We start from the raw sequence: 16,685 nt of genomic DNA, 5'->3' as shown, positions 1-16,685 counted from the left end.
CATCATAGGCCGGGTGCGGTGGCTCACACCTGTAATCCCAGCATTTTGGAAGGCTGAGGCAGGCATCACCTGAGGTCAGGAGATCGAGACCAGCCTGGCCAACATGGTGAAACCCCATCTCTACTAAAGATACAAAAATTAGCTGTATGTGGTGGTAGGCACCTGTAATCCCAGCTCAGGCGGCTGGGGCAGGAATTGCTTGAACCCAGGAAGCAGAGGTTGCAGTGAGCCGAGATCACGCCACTGTACTCCAGCCTGGGCAACAGAATGAGACTCCATCTCAACAACAAAAAAAAATTGACCATCATAAATAAATGCCAGGCACCCTTCTGAGGAAAGCATATATTATGATTATACTTTAAAACTGGAATGTGCAGTTGGAAACTGCAGGAGCTGATGTATAATCCAGTTCTTACTCTGTTTATCAACCATTTAGGAAATTTTGAAATAATTTGGCATCATAAGACAAATTCTGAAAAACATCTTTCGATTATGATAACATATAGAGAAGTATTCCAAAATTTTTATCCAGTTGTGTTCACTTCCATTTTTATTGCTTAATAAATAAAATTCCAAGAAATACAGTAAGTAAACAAAAAAGAAAATATCCTACAAATTGAATTTGTTATTTTAAGGTATGGACTCTTCATTTTAATTGTTTGATCACTGATCCCTTGACTTTAAAAAGATCAGAAATAAAAATCACACTTCTATTAGAATTACTTTAATTTTTGGCACTAGATTTTATAAATAGATCATTCTTATCTAACCTTAAGCAATTCACTTTATGAATTTGGCAATCAAGAGTGAAATTAGTGCTTTCAAATATGTCCCTACCTAATCCATACACTAAATTAAAGAACCCGTGATACAGTATTATGTCCTGAAAGGGGAAAAAAAAAAAACCAGAGTCCAGTTTTGACAACCACGCTGTTGTCCAGCAAATAAAGGTAGTTTAGTCTCCCCTGTGTCAAGCTAATAGCATCACTACCTGTTTTTTAAATGGAACACTGAATTTTTTTCACCTGCCTTTCATCTGCATGCTTAACATATTTGATGCCCCACATTTTTAAAAATTAAAAACAAAACTGTCAATATTCAATTTTCCATAATTTTTAGGGTGTAAAAAAGTATTTTTAACATGACTTTCAAAATAAAACCTCATCAGGGTGGCTCATGCTTGTCATCTCAGCGCTTTGGGAGGCTGAGGTGGGAGGATCACTTTAGGGCAGGAGTTTGAGACCATCCTGGGCAACATAGTGAGACCCCCATCTCTACAAAAATATTTTAAAAAGCCTTGTCAAAACTAGAGCAAAGTCCTTCTAATAGATAATGGGGAACAACAAGGAAGGAACTTTACAAGTATAGATTTCTATTATATTAAATTGCTCTTCTGAATGATATAGAATTACACTACATTTTAGGTTTTCTTTCATTAATAGGGATTGAGGTAGTAGGATAAGTCCAGGTACCACAAAAACTTAATTTTAGTCAACAGTTTCACCTCTCTTCTTAAACCCATTTATTGAAGCTATCAGCAAACAGTGAAACTGGTTAGGGTGAGAATCGTGAGGATGTTTGTGGTACATATTACTAAATTAAATATCCCTTTCTCTCACACATGCTGTTCAACAAGCTAATTAACAGCTAGAAACAAAACACAAACAACAGATGGGAAAGGAGCCATAGACACACCCACATTGATGCAAAAGCCTCTGAATCCCGGGAGTGAAATGGCTGCATTTGCCTCCTGGGGGCCCAAATTCATAAACTGCAGTGAGTTTTATATGATGGACACTGTTTACTGAAAATGCCTCATTCTTACCATTGGCTGAACATGATTCACTTTCAGAATTGCTGGATGCCTGAAAAGGTTTAGTCAGTTCTCAGCTGAGGTTGTAAAACTAAAAAATAAGTAAATAAAAATAAACAGTTTAGGACCTGATTTTAAGACTTCTTAAAATTCATATGTTATTCCTGGGCTTTCTGGATTTGTGACAGTGATTTATATTTGACATTGGGGGAGAGAGGATAGGAAGCAGAATGCCTGTCTTCCCCAAGAGACAGGTAGTTCTTTAAATATGGAGGCCTGGAGGCTGGAAAGGAATGTGGATTTTTTTTTTTTTTTTTTTTAGTAGTGGAGGGGGAAGATGTGGAATGAGAAGATACAATTGGGAGCAATAGGAATTGAGTCGTATGGACGGTATTCTTCCTTTTCTCCCAACAATGTTGGCCGCTTGTGAAGGAAATGGTAGATATTTCCTATTCAATAATAGCCAAAGGACAAGGTAACAGGAGTAGGACTGGGATATGGTCTAACAGCTCACAGAAAGTGAATCCAAGAAGGCTAGATTTGCCAAATGCAGGCCTGCAAGCTGGCTACCAGCAACCCCTTCAAATAAAAAGAGGCATAATTATCAGGAGGAGAGTGTGTGGCTAAGGTGGACCCCACAGTGGAAAGACTCAAAGTAGGAACCATTTTTTAAATTGACACACACACAAAATCAGGCTTGGGGGTATCATAGTTTTATTACATTAAAAGAAGATAAAGTTATATTATGATTTTTGTGTAGGTTTTTATCTTCTTAAAATCTAAAACATATTTTTCTTATGTTTTTTTCATTAATGTACCCATTAAATAGCTGTGGCACAATAGATATCTTACCTAAATGAAAACCTGATTTAATGAAATGAAATTGTATGAACTTTAGAGAAAACAATTCTTTGAATTATCATGTTTAGCTTAGATTAGATTTATGTGCTCTTGCTTTCTGTTGTAAATAATCTGTTCTTTATTGTGTACTTCATTTTCTTTTGTGGTGAGATTTATTTTTGAAGAGAGGTAAGATGGAGAAGGAGAGAGGGGTCTGCCTGTTGGGCTGCAGGTGATCTGAGATCTGAGATCTCTAGGTATCCTGCTCGGGTGAGGTTCCCTGTAGTTCTGCTAAAAATTCTAAGCAGGAAGGAGGCCAGAAAAAGAGACAGGAAGATGCATTGTGAATTCCTACTGAAGTGTGCTGAATGAATTCAACACTCTAAAGGCTGACCTCTTCTCTTAGAATGGGGAGAGAAGAGAGGCAATTGCTGGCATTAGGCAACTCCTGTTGGTTCCAGTGAGAAAAATGAGCAAGTGCTGGCCATACAGTCTTGAGGCGGCTTGAAGACCATAGTTGATGCTTGAGCCAAGGCCTATAGGGTATGCCCAGAGAGTGAGAGACAGATGCCCAGGAAGAGGGAGGCTGTGTTACTGGCTACTGCAGGGACAAACCAATGGGAACCAAGAGAGGGTAGCCCATATGAAAATCCTTGGCCGTTACCATGACCTTTTGGACAAAGTAGACCCTTGAAGAAGTGAGAGGAGCCTATGATTTCTCAGTCTCAGAGCCTAAGAAGAGTTCATTGGAAATCCAGTGGGATGGATTTTCTACTCTTGGGACATCATAGCTCTGTCTGCTTTGTCTCTTGTCCAACAAGTGCCTTTGGAAGAAGGGAAAGGCACCTTCTTAAATTCTCTCAATGTTTTTATGAAAAGAGTTAATTGTGGAACAGTACTGAGGGGAGGAGACTTTTATAGGCATTTCCAAAGGATAGTAAGACTTCTGAAGGCTTCTGTTAGCATTAAAGCTGATGAGTGATGTCAAAGTATACTTTTCAAAAAATTAAAAACATGACCGTCATAATAAGAGAAGAGTGAAATATGTTAAACAATTTTTGAAAAATTTCATTAAGTAATGAGGGAACCAGTAAGATGCTAAAGCTTTTCCAAGGAGCATCTGAGGAACAGAGCATGTGCAGGCACTTTAATACAGTAATAGTAGAATGAGATTACTAGGTTAGATACAAAACTGGTTCATGTCCTACAGGGCAATAGGCTATGACCTCTGGAGGCTTTTGTTTTTTGTTTTTTTTTTTCCTACCAGACAGCAAAACTTTTATCCCTGCTGGAAACAGGCTGGGCACAGTGGCTCATGCCTATAATTCCAGCACCTTGGGAGACCAAGGAGGGCAGATCACTTGAGGTCAGGAGTTCGAGACCAGCTTGGCCAACATGGTGAAACCCCATCTCTACTAAAAATACAAAAATTATCCAGGTGTGGTGGTGCATTCCTGTAGTCCCAGCTGCTCGGGAGGCTGAGGCAGGATAATCACTTGAGCCCGGGAGGGGGAGGTTGCAATGAGCTGAGATGGCGCCACTGCACTCCAGCCTGGGTGACAGAGTGAGAATCTGTCTCAAAAAAAAAAAAAAAAAAAAAAAGGCTTACCTCCACTGGAAACAAATCTACAAGTTAACATGTAATTTTCACAGAGAAATTGCCCTGAATTAACATTATACTAAAAAAAGTTAATTGTTGGATGGGCCTGTTTTTTTGCTTTGTTTTGTTTTTTTGTTGAGGTGGTGTCTCGCCTCACTCTGTTGCCCAGGCTGGTGTCAGTGATGCGATCTCAGCTCACTGCAACCTCTACCTCCTGGGTTCAAGTGATTCTCCTGCCTCAGCCTCCCAAGTAGTTAGGACTACAGGTGTGTGCCACCACACCTGGCTAATTTTTGTATTTTTAGTTGTATTTTTCGTAGAGATGGGGTTTCACCATATTGGCCAGGCTGGCCTCAAACTCCTGACCTCGTGATCTGCCTGCCTTGGCCTCCCAAAGTGCTGGGATTACAGGCATGAGCCACTGCGCCTGGTCTGGGTGGGCCTGTTAAATGATGCTTTTGAAAGGACATGAAGTTATCCTCTTTGCCTATTTCTACAGGTTTAGGATCATGTATCTTAACAATGGGGGATCTATCTATAACCTATTGATATTTACCCTTCTTACTCTCTTGCACCCTAAACTTATGCTACCCGTGAGTGATATGATAATGGCTGATTAACATAGACCTTTCATTTTTGTCCTCCTCTCCCCTGCCCCTTCACACACACACACACACACACACGCAATCACCACCACACACATGTAATGCAGGAAACCAAAAAGAGCATGAAAGAAAATCAGGTGCCTCTTCCACTGATAGAACACAATATATCCAACTTACTGCTAATATAGAAGGCTGACTTAACCTTTGAAATACTCTGCAAAATTCAGAAGTCAAATAGGTATGGTCTAGGCCATTCCCTTAGTATGAATATCAAGGGAATAGCCAAAGTGTCTCATTGTACTGAAATTTCCTTGCAACAATTACTGCTAGATCCAAATGAACTTGCAGCACTCATAATCATATCCCAAGCAGAGATATTAAGGATGCATCCAAGGCATATTTTGCTGGCATCAGCAGCCAAGGCATTCACTTTGTATCTGAAGTTAGTGCTTCTGGAATTTGCTGGTGGCTGTTCCCTCAGAGATTTTCTCTGGCACCTTTTCCAGCTGTCTCTCTTCTCTATCCTGTCTCCAAGATGTAAACATTCCTTCCCTCTTTTGGTTCACTACCTACACAAAAGAATGAAACCAAATTCAGTTATAGGAAAGTATTGGCACCAGATAGAATATTTCTTTATTAAGGTGAAGTATGATTTTGCTTAACCCAGCTAGAGTAATTTTATATTTTTGTTTTGCTTGGGAAAAATTGAATTTGGGAATTCTCCCACTACTTAAATCATTTTAACCCAAAGCTGCTGTGGGACCTCCAAAATAATATGGGAACACTTTGATTTTTTTTTTTTTTCACATTTGGAATGGCTTCTGCAGCAATTCTTTGCATTACTTTCAAGTAAGTTAAAACCCTTATCGCCTCTGCAATCACTTTTGGTTTCTTTCAGCCTTGGATGACTCCTTATGTTTTTAGTAACCACAATGCCTTATCTCTAATAATAGTGGCTTTATTTTGTATCAGTTAATCTTAATACTATTTCTCATCTGGAACACCTGCGGTGAGATGAAAGGAATCACACTGTCTTATTATTTCAAAAACACATGATCTGGCATTTTCTGGACTGGTTTAGGTATTCTACAAGCAGAAAACATGTTTGGAATTCTTTTACTGGTATCTCACCTTTTTCATAGTATGGGTCCATCAATTAAATATAAAAATTTAATTTTGATGAATCTTCTTTACTTCCTTATGACCCCTGAAATGTAGACAACCCAAGGGTCACCTCATGATAAGTGATTTCATCACCTTGTAGCAGTAAACTGACATTGTGCTTTAGAAAGTCATACTAACCCTAGAGCATTTTTCAGTTATAAGACTATGTTCTGTGAAAGGTCAGGTTTGTTTATGTGTTTGCTTGTTTTGCTGATTGATTGGTTGGTTGGTGTTTTTGTTTTTATAAGACTTTAATTTTTCTAAGCGCAGTTTTAGATTTACAGCAAATTGGATAGAAGAAGGTTCAGAAATTTCCCATATACTCCCTGCTCCCCTCCCGCCCCATGCACAGCCTCCCCCATTATCATCATCCTCCACCAGAGGGTACATTTGTTACAAGTGATGGACCTGCAGTGACACATCAAAATCACCCAAAGTCCCAGAGTTTACCTCAAGGTCCACTCTTGGTATTGTACATTCTGTGGGTTTGGAAAAATGTATAATGCCAGGTATTTGTTCATCATGATAGTATCATTCAGAATGTGTTCACTGCTCTGTCTTCTGTGCTCTGCCTACTCATCCCTCCTCCCAAACTCCAACTCCTGGTTTTTAAAATGTAGCAATGACTATTCTTTCCATTGTTTTTTAAGATAAGGTCTTACCCTGTTGCCCAGGCTGGAGTACAGTGGTGTGATCATGGCTCACTGCAGCCTCAACCTCCTGGGCTCAGGTGACCCTCTCACCTCAGCCTCCTGAGTAGCTGGGACTATAGGCATGACCACTATATTTAGCTAATTGTTTTTTGTCGTTGTTTGTAGAGACAGGGTCTCACTATGTTGCCAAGTCTGGTCTCAAACTCGTGGGCCCAAGTGATCCTCCCACGTTGGCCTCTCAAAGTGCTGAGATTACAGGCATAAGCCACTGCATCCAGCTTCAAATTGTTTTTATAAAGGGAAAATCTATCCAAAATATAAGATAACCAGCAATGTTTTTGGTAATTCTGCAGTCAAAGCAAGCAAGCAAATGTGTTATCATCCAATAATTAATTCCACTAATGCTGTCTCATTCACTTACCAGATTTAAATTCAGTTCTATAAACATTTATTGAATGCCTACTACATAGTGTGGGTAGTCTCTGCCCCTAAGGAATTTGCAGTTTAATGGCCATGAAGTAATACACTCAACCAACAGTAATACTGGCCAGAATGTATTATTGTTTTAATAAAGCTATACTAGTCATAAAAACATCAACCCCTTACATTTTTATTGGATATGGTGCAGAATATAGCTAAAGGGACCTTGGAAATCATCTGATTCAACCATTTCACTTTTCAATAGAAATTTATCTTATTCTCTAGTAATGTTTATTTGTTGTAGAAAGCTTAGAATATGCAAAAAAGTAGAAATAGGAAATCAAAACACCCATAGTTTCACTACCTCTACTCATATGAACGTTTTGGTGTATTTCCTTCAGGTTTCCTTATCCATATATTTTATTTTTTACATCTATTAGGTAACATTGAAGGTGTAATTCTGTATGCTGATTTTTTTCATAACATATCATGACATAATCCTTTCCCAATGTCATTAAAAACTCTTGATAAACATTTTTAGTCACTAAATAATATTCAATTATTAGCTCAACCATAACTTAGCTCTTCTACAATTTAGGTTGTTCATACTGTTTCACTATTAAATGGCTTTGGGCTTAAAACTTTATCAGGATAGAGTCTCTGAAGTAGGTTTACTAGGTCAAAAGTATATGAACATTTTTAAGGCTCTTGCAAGGTAGTTTTAAATACCATGCATTTTGCATGTTGCATTCGGATCTGTTTTCACAGTGGATTTCATTAGCCTTTCCTTACACATACTACAGGCTCTTCTGCCTTTTAATTGGCAAGGAAATCATCAGGAACTGAATACACACTGGAGGGTGGAGATAAGCAGAGTCATCAAAATCTGCTCCCAAGAAGAAATGGAAACTTAATGTAGCTAAGCTTTCAGTAGCACCCTCCTTAATTTGTGTTATTGCCTTTTAAAGTTGCATAGACCGCCTATAATCCCAGCACTTTGGGAGGCTGAGGTGGGTGGATCATTTGAGGTCAGGAGTTCGAGACCAGCCTGGCCAACATGGTAAAATCCCATCTCTACTAAAAATACAAAAATTAGCCAGGCATGGTGGTGGGCGCTTGTAATCTCAGCTACTCAGGAGGGTGAGGCAGGAGAATCACTTGAACCTGGGAGGTGGAGGTTGCAGTGAGCTGAGATCATGCCACTGTACTCCAGCCTGGGTGACAGAGCGAGATTCTGTCTCTAAATAAATAAATAAAGTTGCATAGACCTTGACTTAACGCAACTATAGAAAGTTAATGGCTCCTTGCTTGTGGAATTGGAGTCGGGGGAGACAGAAACTAAATTAGGTTTGATTCATGCATACATTCATACAAACTACCGAGTTTCTGGTAATTGTTAATAACAATTTCTGGGAACACAGATTCTTCTAATAGCTGTGAAGGATGTGAGTGGAATCATGAGAAAGACATGGTCACTGCTGCTACAGATATGCCACCTTGGAGATGAGAGTTGATTTGGGGCTGAGCCTGAGGTTCTTTGTGGATATGCAGAAAGATTGGGGGTCCACTGGGTTCCAGCATGGTTTGGCACATCATATCAGTTCTGAGACCAAAAGGCCTATGGGATCTCCCAACCTCAAACCAGTACCCTGGGATCCTCTGAAGGGAGGAGATTGACACAGCCTGGGCGGTCTGGAACTTCTGCAGATTCACCCCCCGTTCTGGGCTGAGCCGAGGCCAGGTCATAGCCTGACCAGTACTGGCTGCACAGTTGACTCAGAAGTGGCCCAGAGGTTGCCTGAATAGCTTTTCATTCTTCAGCATAGACAAGGAGAATGTGAGAGAGACTTTGTGACCCAGGCACCGATTTCCAGGGGCCCTGGGCTGCTTCCACCCCTTCATAGACTTGAAGATCCATAAATGTCCTCTCAGTCTTCACTGCTAAAAGATAAAGAAATCCATTTTTAACCTCTCCTCAGAGAACCTCCTTGATGTGATCCCCAGGGATATTTTCTGATTGGTTTTCTAGCTTCTCCCATCCCTTCTAATTTGTGGAAACCAGTGTGTAGTTTAGAAGCAACATGAGAGAGGCTTACTTCAGACACACCAGCTATACTTTTCTCTTTTGGCAGCCTGAGTCATACTCACTTTCTATTTTCTTAAATTTTAAAACTGGTATAGATTAGCTTGAGGTCTCTTGGGGCCCCTGGATTTTTCCCTGCCATGTTTTCACATAGTCTGTCATAATCTATACTATTTATAAAGCTTGGCTTCCCAGCTCAAGTGTTATATTTATGTGTTCCCTCACAAATTTGGATGATAAGATTACTGTTTTGTTAACTCAGCAGCCAGTTGGCTTAACATTGAGTTCCTATTTGTTCTTGATTTTCTTATCACAGATTCACTTTGTAGAAGAGGCTTAAATTTAACCTTCTGTTGCCTTTGCTGCTTTTAAATCCAAAGCATTGAGATGCTGTTCGTGTGAGTCCTTCAATCCTGTGGAAATGCCTCCAGATTGAGAAACTGTCCTATGAATTATTATAATTTCAAATACAATAATATTCTTGGACCAAAAACTCTATTGTGCATCTCAGCCATTTCCCTAAGCGAACCAGAGAGTTCATGACTTACAAATAAGGCAGCTGAAAAGTTGGCTTGCACTGTTGTACTGCCTTCTTTCTCTCCATATTCTCTTCAGGCACCTATCTTCACTTCTCAATAGGACTTTGAGGTTGATATTTCAACCTCAAATCTGATTATTTTTCACCCAAACAGAATCCTGGCAAACACATGGTGGTTGGTGGAGGCTATGGAGAAGAAGTGGGGTCAAGCAGTGCAGGACTCTACGTAGAACCTTCGTGAATGATTAATCAGTTGAGAAAGGAAGTAATTTGGGCGTAAAAAATAAGATTAGGTAGTCCGGATGAAGACCTTATTATTAAGGCAGACTTTCTTTTCTTTTTTTTTTTTTTTTTTTAGGCAGAGGACCAAGTCAGTCCTTGGAATGAGTGCAAAGTTTATTGTGCCAATAGAAGTCCATGGTGACATACTAGATATGCACATTGGATTTATGAATGTAGTTGAGCATGAGAACTAGCATGTGAATGCATGGATTGTGTAAATGTTGGTAACCATGAAGATGTATTAAATGGGAGTATTCTTACAAGAAGGTTATAACTAGTTTTGTTATATTAGGCATAAAATTGTACTCTCTGATTTATAACTACAAGCTCTATGTGCAGAACTCATTGCTTTTTATAGTGCTGGTTCTTTGGCCATGTATTCTTAGCTATAACTGTGTTTTAAAAGAGCCATTCTGTTTCTGGATTTTGACAAGATAGGTTGAGGTTGATCTCTGTAGAGCAATGTTGTTTTCCAATAATATTACAGACCACAAGCTGAATTACGAGTTTGTATAGCAAGGCATGGTATGAGCTCTCTCTCTCTCTCTCTCTCTCTAGCCCTCATATGCCTCCCCTGAGACATTTATGAGACTAGAGTATCTGAGCAGTGCTGAATATCTGTGTCATCCCTTGGATTCAATATGTTTAGGACCAAATCTTAGAAAGAAAAGTTAATTCAAATTTTAAATGCCAGTTTTAAATGACTTGCAAATTGCTTTTCTCTCCACTTTTTTACATTGTCTTCTTAATTAACAAAGAAGAATCACTAAAGGAAGGGGACTACTTAGAGCAGCTAGATTCCAATCAACATCTCCAGTGACTGCTGCATAACTAAGATGAGTACTAACCACTCCTTAGAAAACAAAGAAGAAAATCTCAAAGATTAAAGAAAATTATTAAAGTTAGAGATATAAACAGACCCAAATACTTAAAAAAGCAACAACAATACATAATTCTCTTTGTTTCCTGCCCCCATCCCTGTGCTATTTGTGAAATATCAGGGGAAAGTTCAGCTTATCAGTTGATTGGAAGGCATTGCTGTGTAAAGAACATGGGTTTTAGGTTAGATCTAGGTTCAGTTCCCTAATCTGTCCTTTACTGGCTGTGTGAATCTGAGCAAGTTACTTAATGGATTACTCAAGGATTTATTGAGATGATTCATGTAAGGCCCCTGGGAGAGTGCTTCACTCATAGTAAATGCTTAATAACTTTCGGCTTTTATCAGTGAAAATCTTCATCATTATTTATCACCACCACCATCACCTTCATCATCATGGTAATCATTACCATCACCACCATCACCACCACCACCACCACCACCACCATCGTCATCATCACCATTTCACTCTCCTAGTTTTCCTTCAGCCTCTCTGTCTACTCCTTAATCTTCTCTGCAGACTCTTTTCCTCTTCCAAACCCTTAAAATTGTGGTTCCTGAGGGTTATATCTTAGGCCTTTTCCCATCTCTCATTGGACATTCACTCTCGGTGGCCTCATTCACTGTGGGGGCTTCATGCATCAGCCATTGATGATGATTCCCAAATCCATAACTCTATCCCAGATCTCTCTTCTAAATCCTGCCACCTTATATCCAGCTGTCTACTAGACACCTCCCCTTGAATGTTCCAGCAGCATTAAAACTGAGACTCAACGCATCTCTGTCTACTTTGATCTTGCTTCTTCCCTTTGTTTCTTATGAAGAAGGCATCACCATTTACTCTATCACTAAAGCTAGACAATTCAGTCATCCTTGACTCTCCTCTTTCCCCACCTCCAATGTTCAGTCAATGATCTGTGTCCATTCCACCTTCTAAACTATAAGCTCTATGTCTCTAAGCTCTATTTAGGGACCATATTAGAGTTGTAATCTCAGTGCCTGGCACGGGGATCAATGAATAATTATTGAAATTAATGAATAAAAGAGTGACGCTTCCAGCTGGGTGCCGTGGCTCACGCCTATAATCCCAACATTTTGGGATGCCAAGGCGGGCGGATCAGAAGGTCAGGAGATCAAGACCATCCTGGCTAACATGATGAAACCCCATCTCTACTAAAAATACGAAAAACTAGCCAGGTGTGGTGGCGGGTGCCTGTAGTCCCAGCTACTCAGAAGGCTGAGGCAGGAGAATCACATGAACCCAGGAGGCGGAGGTTGCAGTAAGTTAAGATTGCGCCACTGCACTCCAGCCTGGGCAACAGAGTGAGACTCCATCTCAAAAAAAAAAAAAAAAAATAGTGACACTTCCATTTCTATAATCTCTTCTGTAGTTCAGGCCACCATGAGTTCTCACTGACTTAATTCACAACTTAGAAATCCCGCAGTTGAAATATCCTAATATGCCTCCTGCTTCTAGGGTAGCAGTGCCCACCCCCAGCACCATTGTAGTTCATTTTCCACACTGCAGCAAGAGTGGATTTTATAAAACTCAAGAATCTGATCATGATCATGTCTCTTCTGATAATGACCTGGTTTATAACTATTGTCCTTTAACACTCTCAAAAATGTAATCACATATTGTCTTCTAGTCCCTGTTTGTCATATTTGTGGTAGTGGGGGGAATGATTCTGTGTTCCTTTGACTAAAAGTTTATTCTGGGACAGGATTTGGGGTTGGTACACACTGTCAATTCCAGGAAGTCTTGCAGGTGATAATGTTGCAAAACAAAGCAAAGAACAGCTGTTTTCTAGCCTTATCAAGCAGTTAGGGCTACTTTTATTTCAAGTATGTAACAGAGATTGGTTTTAAAGTTATTTGCTTTGAAGTTAAAATTACATTTACTCTCATTTTTCTAACAGATACTGGATTAAGTTCCAGATTCTGTTTTCACACTAATAAGAAACAAACACAAAGTGTCTCATACTTCCAGTATAATTATAGTATTGTATTATTTGCAAATTTGAAATTGCATGCTTTTAGATGGTAATTTTTACACCATTATTTGATTTACCAAAAAAAGTCCTAACGTCATAGCATTTTGTTCCACGTGTATTGACTAGAAAGGAGTTCTGAATCTATCCGAGAGTCTGTGGACATTATTAAATTAGATGAAAGGTTAATAGCTTTTTTCCAAATAGAAATCGCTTTAGTGTTTTTCTGATTACAAAACAATACATAGCTGGGCATGGTGGTATGCCCCATAGTCCCAGCTACTCAGGAGGGTGAGGCAAGAGGATTGCTTTAGCCCGGGAGTTTGGGGCTCTAGTGTGCTATCATTGTACCTGTGCTCTCCACTCCAGCCTAGGTAATGTAGCAAGACCCTGTCTCTTAAGACAAAACACACACACAAACAAAACAATACACATTCACTGGAAATATAAAGAAGAAAATAAAAATCTTCTATAACATCACTTTTAGGTTATTGTGTTAAACCTTGTAAGGTATGTATTTCTATATCTAGGCTTTTTGTTTTCCTGTATATATAGTCATGTCAATACTGCTTTTTTTAAAAAAATGAAAACAGTGTCATTCAACACTTGTGGTTTTAAAATGTGTTTTCTGCTTGACAAGCTTTGGACTTACAGGGAGAAAAAGAGGTAAAGTAGATTTTTAGAAAGTTTTGCTTTCCAGTGTTTTGGGTGCTATAATTTCCTCTTCTCCATCCCCATTAGGAAAACATCTATACAAACTTGTATTAATATTATGGGCTAGGTATGGTGGCTCACACTTGTAGTCCTAGCACTTTGGGAGGATGAGGTAGGAGGACTGCTTGAGCCTAGAGTTTGAGACCAGCCTGGGCAACATAGTGAGACCCCATCTCTACAAAAATAAAAATAATAAGTAAACAACAACAACAACAACAACAACAACAAAAACACTTGTATTGCTCTTTGAATCAGTCAGGCTTCATTTGCAGGATTCAGAAACCACTCTAGCTCTTTTAAGCAAAAAAAAAAAAGTTTTGTTTTTAAAAATCAGTGTTTACAAGATTATTGGAAGATCTAAAAGAGTGGCCTTTGGGTGGGCCTCCAGAAATAAGCCTGAACTGATGAACTGGACTGTCAGGGGCTGCCTCTGCCTCATGGTCAGGAAGATAAGGAATCAGAAAGCAGCCACTGGAATGACTGATTCCATAGACACATCACCCTAGCTGATGTTCGAGGACAGTCTTGTCACCCCCACTAATATTGCCTCAAGAGTCACACAACTTTTTGGCTTGATCCACACTGCCAAAAAAATGAATGTCCTGCATCCCTGTGTCTTGCTTCTCTATCCTCACTAAACTCATGGCCTCTACACTGGAAGCTAAAAGACAAAGTCTTCATGACTGTGCTCACCATTGGAAATCACAGATTTTCTCTGCCTCACTTCTGTCTTCTAAAGGCACTGTTCTCATGACCTGCTAATTCACAGGCAGCATAGGGCTCTTTGTTTTTCTGTACAAGTTGGTGTGAACAAAGTTCACAATATCTGGTTGAAAGGCAGGCTTGAACACAGCAGGCAAAATGACGTTTTTGCCAGACAACTCTCCCTTTTTGGAGTCTACTGCAATCAGTGGATGAGCACATGCCGTGGTAGGATGAGAAGTTTTAGGGTACTGGCTGAGCTGTGGCTCCAATACCCAGAGTCTGAGGTGATGGGACTCATCATTCTGGCTAGGATGCCTTTGGAAATATGGGTCGTGAAGACTGCTTGTTTGCACCAGCAAAAACCTGGTGCCATCGGCACTGTAGAATGAACACAACCCAAAAATGATATGCCATTTGCTCTGCCCCAGCTGCCTCAGCCTTACCAATGCTGGTCATGTCTAAAGGTCATTGTATTGAGGAAGTCCTTGAACTTCCTTTGGTGGTTGAAGGTAAAGTTGAAGGCTACAAGAAGACCCAGGAGGCTGTTTTTCTGCATAAGAAACTTAAAACCTGGAATGATATCAAAAAGGTCTATGCCTGTCAGCAAATAAGAGCTGGCAAGGACAAAATGAGAAACCATCATCGTATCTGACACAGGATACCCTGCATCACCTGTAATGAGGATAATGGTACCATGAAGGCCTTCAGAAACATCCCTGGAGTGACTCTGCATTTAATGTAAGAAAACTGAACAGTTTGAAACTTGCTCCTGGTGGGCATGTGGGATGTTTCTGCATTGGACTGAAAGTGCTTTCTGGAAGTTAGATGAATTATATGGCACTAGGCATAAAGCTGCTTCCCTCAAGAAAATCTTCCCATGCACAAGATAAGCAACACAGACCTTAGCAAAATCTTGAAAAGCCTAGAGATCCAAAGAGCCCTTCAAGCAGCAGGCAAGCAGATTCATTGCAGAGTCCCAAAGAACCCACGAAAAATCTGAAACTCATGTTGAAGCTAAACCCATATGCAAACACCATGTGTCAGGACACCATTCTTTGCCAGGCCAAGAGTCACAAACTCAAACTGTCAGAAGGACAGAAAACCAAACGCCGCATGTTCCCACTCATAGGTGGGAATTGAACAATGAGAACACCTGGACACGGGAAGGGGAACATCACACACCGAGGCCTGTTGTGGGGTGGGGGGAGGGGGTAGGAATAGCATTAGGAGATATACCTAATGTAAATGACGAGTTAATGGGTGCAGCACACCAACATGGCACATGTATACATATGTAAGAAACCTGCACGTTGTGCACATGTACCCTAGAACTTAAAGTATGATAATAATAATAATAAAAATATCCTAAAAAAAAAAAAAAGAAAAAGAATCACAAACTCTGGGGGATAAGGTAGCAGCAGCCGCAGCAGCAGCAGCAACAGCAGCAGCAGCACTAGCACTAGAGACTAAATCAGATGAGAATGGGTTGCAGGAAGAAGCCTGTGGTAGGAAAGAGAGGAAAAAATGACAGTTGGTGTTAAGAAGCAGAGGAAACCTCTGGTGGGAAAAAAGGCAGCAGCTACCAAGAAAACAGCAGCTTAAAAGAAGCCAGCAGAAAAGAAAGCTACCACGGAGGAAAATAATCCTGCTGCATAAGCTTTTAAATGAGTTTATTCCATAAAGATCAAATCATTTTGGACACCTTATTTTTAATAAAGACCTGATCAAAGAGGCAGTGAAGAAAAAGAAAAGTTCATGCGTCTAACTGGAAGAGCTGAAATCACCTCTGGAGCTGTAGCTCAAGGGAGTCTAGGAAATGTGGTGTTTAGTTGTCCAGCCTCTGTAATGTAGAGCAGCCCAAGCCCACCAATCAGGAAGCTGGAGTTGGATGTTGATGACCATCATAGCACATATCGAGGCTTTGGATACAGGATTTGCATTCCTTTTGGATGTGTCACTATACAAAGAAAAGCTTCAAGAACCAGGCATGGTGATTTGTGCCTGTAGTCCCAGCTACTCCGGAGGCTGAGGTGGGAGGATCACTTGAGCCCAGGAGTTCAAGGCTGCAGTGAGCTATGCTCACACCACCACACTTCAGCCAGGGTGGCAGAGTGAGACCCTGTCTCTATTTTAAAAAATAAAAATAAAGAGCTTCAAAGCAAGATGAAGGGGAACAATTTATCTGAAAGTGTAATATATACCACTATAATTATTTAACCTATACTATTGCTAGTTATTATTTTTTCTATTTTTTCACATAAACAATGTCTTAATAAATGGCTTTTATCAGAGTCACTAATAGCCTCCTCCATTTTGCTAAACACAGTGGTCAGTTCTCAGGCCTCATGTTGCTAAACTCAGTGATCACAGTGGTCAGTTCTTAGGCCTCATGTTGCTAAA

The 16,685-nt window shown here is 40.0% G+C and overlaps 1 protein-coding gene and 1 pseudogene across 10 annotated transcripts in view; both read left to right on the top strand.

Moving 5' to 3' along the window:
• ANKRD44 (ankyrin repeat domain 44) overlaps positions 1-16,685 on the top strand; it is a 322,401-nt gene that overhangs the window by 265,156 nt on the left and 40,560 nt on the right. The gene's annotated exons all lie outside the window — the stretch shown is intronic.
• Positions 7,365-15,438, top strand: LOC129058088 (large ribosomal subunit protein uL4-like; annotated as a pseudogene).

The sequence above is a fragment of the Pongo abelii genome, chromosome 11 (assembly GCF_028885655.2).
Source record: "Pongo abelii isolate AG06213 chromosome 11, NHGRI_mPonAbe1-v2.0_pri, whole genome shotgun sequence".
NCBI classification, from domain to species: Eukaryota; Metazoa; Chordata; class Mammalia; order Primates; family Hominidae; genus Pongo; species Pongo abelii.
Note: the sequence above shows the minus strand (reverse complement) of the source record. Positions and strands in the feature narration are given on the sequence as shown.